Consider the following 4,832-nt stretch of genomic DNA (forward strand, 5'->3'; position numbering starts at 1 on the left):
CTCGCGCGCCCCGGCTACGCCGCGTCCCGCCCCCCAGCCCGTCATACCCTGCGGGACCCCGCCCCCGCCCCATCATACCCCGCGCGGTGGTGGCTACTGGACTTCTTGGGGCGCTGGCCAGTCTCTTGGATGCGGCGCTCCCTGTGCCCTGAGGAGAGTTAGAGGACTCTCTGTCGAAGTGTGGAAACTGGGGAGAATGCGAAGGTTAAGACTGTCGTCTGCGGGCCTCGGCCCTGAGTCAGTCTCGTACGTGTTTGGGCGTGTGTCCCCGGGAGACGGGCCGGGCAGGAGTGGGCGCGGAGAGTGGGCGGTGCGGTCTGTCCGGGGCTGTGCCGGGCGGCCGGAGCGCAGGCTCCAAAAAATAGCGGGTGGGCCCGGCCGTTTCCCGCCCCCCCCCCACCAACCCCGGGAGGTGCGGAAATGGCTTAGCCTTGCTGGAAGTTCCTTCATTTGCTTTCCCCCCCGCGCCCCCCCCTAAAAATGGTAAGATTTTATTGGTACTTTTAGAGGCAAACCCCCAAACCCGTGAGCTGCAGGTATGATAACTAAGAACTACTGTAACTGCTCTGAGGTCAAAGACATCATTTCCAGAGAAAGTACTCACTATCTGTGAAGGTTTGATAGATTTATAAAAGCTCCAAACCTTAAAAAACTTTGTATAAGCGAAGTTTAGAGACAGTAAACACAGCGGTTGTTGCCAGAGATTATCCGGGTGAGAGGTTGAATAGGAGAGATTTTTTTTTTTTTAAAGAGACTTCATTTTTTTAGAGCAATTTTAAGTTCATAGCAAAAGTTGATCAGAAAATACATAGAGGTCTCATACTGGCAGCTACCCTCCCCACTCTCAGTATTAGCAGCACAGTCGTACATTTGTTACATAGCATATTACTATCACCCAGAGTCCATAGTTTACCTTGGGGTTTGCTCTCAGTGTTGTACATTCCGTGGGTTTTGACAAATGCATGGGGACATGTATTCACCGTGATAGGGTTGTACAGAATGGGTCCACTGCTCTAAAAATCCTCTGTGCTCCACGTAGTCATCCTCCCCTACCCCCATCCCTCAGTCTTGGGCAAACTGATCTTTTCACTGTCTCCATAGTTTTGCATTTTCCAGAATGTTCTATATAGTTGGAATCATACAGTTTGTAACCTTTTCAGATTGGTGACTTTCACTGAGTAATATGCGTTTAAAGTTCTTCCATGTCTTTTCATGGCTTGATAGCTCATTTCTTTTTCACACTGATTAATGTTCCATTGTCTGGATGTATCAAAGTTTATCCATTCAACCCCTGAAGGATCCATTGGTTGCTTCCAAGTTTTGGCAATTAAGAATAAAGCTGATACATCCATATGCAGGTTTTTGTGTGGAGATGAATTTTCAACTCCTTTGGGTAAATATCAAGGACGATGTTAGCTTCCTCATATGGCAAGTATATGTTTAGTTTTGTAAAAAACCTCCAAACTGTCTTCCATAGTGGCTGAATCATTTTACATTCCCACCAGCAATGAATGAGAGTTCCTCACCAGCATTTGGTGTTATCAGTGTTCCAGATTTTGGCCATTCTAAGAGACATGTAGGGGTATCTCATAGTTTGTTTTAATTTTCATCTCCCTCATGTCATGATATAGAACATCTTTTTATATGCTTATTTGCCATCTGTATATCTTCTTTGGTGTCTGTTAAGGTCTTTGGCACATTTTTTAATCTGGTTTTATTACTATTGCATTTTAAGAGTTCTTTGTATGTTTTGGATAACAGTCCTTTATCAGAAGTTTTATGTTGTTTTTCGCAAATATTTTCTCCCAGTCTGTGATGTGTCTTCTCCTCTTGACCATTTCTTAAAATTACATAATTATTACATAATTATTAGACTGTTTACTGTAAGAAATGTCTTACAATACAGGTACATACAAAGGAAAAAGTTAAAGTCCCCATTTACCCCACAATCTAATCTCCCTGCCTAAAGAATATGATTGTTGCTCTGTACGCCTCCACACATTTTCTATGGGATTATAGAGTACAAAGCATACATGTGTACCTAGTATCAGAACGTTTGTTTGGGTTTTTTAAAGTAAATTTACTATACTAGCTTTTGCTTTTTAAAAAATGTCTCGTATGTCTTAGACACCTTTCCACATGGGTCTAGTTCATTCTTTCACTTTTTAAAAAAATTTATTCATTAATTTTTGGCTGCATTGGGTCTTCGCCGCTGCACGCGGGCTTTCTCTAGTTGCAGTGAGTGGGGGCTACTCTTTGTTGTGGGGCGCAGGCTTCTCATTGTGGTGGCTTCTGTTGTTGCAGAGCACAGGCTCAGTAGTTGTGGCGCATGGGCTTAGTTGCTCCGCGACATGTGGGATCTTCCCGGACCAGGGCTCGAACCCGTGTCCCCTGCATTGGCAGGCGGATTCTTAACCACTGAGCCACCAGGGAAGCCCTCTTTGACTCTTTTTAACATATGCATTCCCAAATACGGACAAATTGTGGTTTATTAACCATTCTCCTGCTAATGTACTAACCTGTAAAGATCACCGTAGGCATGCTTTATTTCTTTATTCATATAGGTTTTATTATATGTGTTTTTTTATAGTTCTAAAGGTTTTCTTCATACAGTTTTACATGTATTAGGTTTATTAAAACTTTTAATAGTTTTTTTATACTATTGTGAAGGGCTGTTTTTCTATATTGTTTGTAAGAAAGCTATGTTAGTATATTTATTCTGTGTCTGTTCCCTTAATGGACTCAATTCATTTAGCTTCTACGTTGACTCTCTTGGGTTAAAAATTGTACCAGCTGCTAATAATGAGTTACAGATATTTTCTATCAGTCAGCATTCGATCACAAAAACAGTATCCACTACAAGTATTTGAAACAGGGAATTTAACACAGGAAATGATAATTATTATTATAAATATGTTGGAAGCAAAAATTAAGAGCAAAAAGGGAACATGTGAGGTTACCCAGAGATTAATTACTGCAGGAAACAGTCCCCCTACCAGGGCAGGAAGAGTGAAAGGGAAAATAGGGCCTTCCATTACTGACCCTCAGGCTGCTGGTGCTGGAATGTTCACCACCAACTGGCAGGAATCTGGGAGCCAGCACCCCGGATGACCCTGCCAGTGTCCGGCAGTAGCCACAGCCAAAGGAGCAAGGGATACAAGCTCTCCACAACTGAGGTTCCTGGAGCCCCTGCTGCAACAGTGGCATCCAAGCTTATGGCATCCTACAAGTGGTTGCATTACAGCACAGATTGAAACCCAGCCTCACAGGCAACCTCTGCTATTAAAGGGCGTGGATTGGGAAAAGAAACAGTTGGAATGGGGACATAGGGGCAGGTCCTGATGAAGCTGGGGGTGCTGAGGCCTAAATTCTGTGAGTGCCAGTAGAAGCAACCCTTCCACTCCATCTGAGGACAGTGATCCTGCTTTGCCTGAGGAGCCTGTAATAACCTCTTCTGCGGCAGTTGCCTTGAAAGACACTGCTGATCATCCTCAAGACTGGCCACAGTCACCCCTCTTCCAGACCCATAGCAAAACATGTCCCAGTAAGCCCAAAGGGTGAGGCACAAAGTTTGACCCAGGAGGAGGTGTACTATGCTCCAAAAGAAGCGTTACTTTTCTAACTTATGCAGACATAATTCTGGGGAGTATCTGTGGGAATGGATATTAAGAGTGGGATAGGGGACTTCCCTGGTGGTCCAGTAGTTAAGACTCCACGCTCTGAATGCAGGGGGCCAGGGTTCGATCTCTGGTCAGGGAACTAGATCCCGCATGCTGCAACTAAGACCCGCCACAGCCAAATAAGTAAAGAGTGTGGGATAATGGTGGAAAGTAAATAAAGTAGGATCAGGCTGAATTTACTGATAACGAACCCACTAAGCAGAGATTCTGGATATAATGTTGTAACTCAAGGGGTTAGAAAGGGCTCGTTTGGGGAGGTGAGACACTGACCAAAAGGTAAGCCACACTAAAAGGTAACCCACACTAAATGAAGACATGCCAGACCTGCCTTGGTCTATCGTAAAGGAAGGGACCCAAAAGGCCTAGGAAGGGGCTTCCCTGGTGGCACAGTGGTTGAGAGTCTGCCTGCTGATGCAGGGGACACGGGTTCGTGCCCCAGTCTGGGAAGATCCCACATGCCACGGAGCGGCTGGGCCTGTGAGCCATGGCCGCTGAGCCTGCGCGTCCGGAGCCTGTGCTCCTCAATGGGAGAGGCCACAACAGTGAGAGGCCTGCATACCGTAAAAAAAAAAAAAAAAAAAAGTTATAAAAGGCCTAGGAAGGTTGGAGTGTGAGAGTGGATTTATCATGTAGGACCTGCTCACCCACTCCAGGAGGGCCTGGAGGACACACCTTGCACCATGACTGTGAGAAATACATTTGTGAGGGAGCCCCAGCATCCTTGAAGAACTCCTGTGGTCACTCCTTCCTGTAGGCACAAAATTACAGTGGGAACTGCCACCAAACTGGGATCCTTAAATGGGAATAATTGGATCCAAGGAGAGCAGGATAATTGCTAAAGACAAGGTGGGGCCAGGTACCGTAATGGACAGCAGATTCAAAGCAGTAATTAGCATAGTCTTATTGGCAGAGGCCTATGGCACTGACTAGTTGATCATGGTGTCCCTAGAAGAAAAGAGATGGGCAGTCTACTAAATTCTTGTTCTGTGTCACAGGAAGAGTTCTAGATCAAGTGCACAAACTTGTGTCATAAAAAGAGTCACAGCCTTACAGTCAACGTCAGACTTGACCCAGTTTACAGACCCAAAAACACTCGAATAAAGGGGAGGCCAGATCCCCTTGAGGAAAGCCCCTGCTGTGCTGGCAAAAACA

The sequence above is a fragment of the Mesoplodon mirus genome, assembly GCF_964341445.2.
Source record: "Mesoplodon mirus genome assembly, chromosome: 13".
Classification (NCBI taxonomy): Eukaryota; Metazoa; Chordata; class Mammalia; order Artiodactyla; family Ziphiidae; genus Mesoplodon; species Mesoplodon mirus.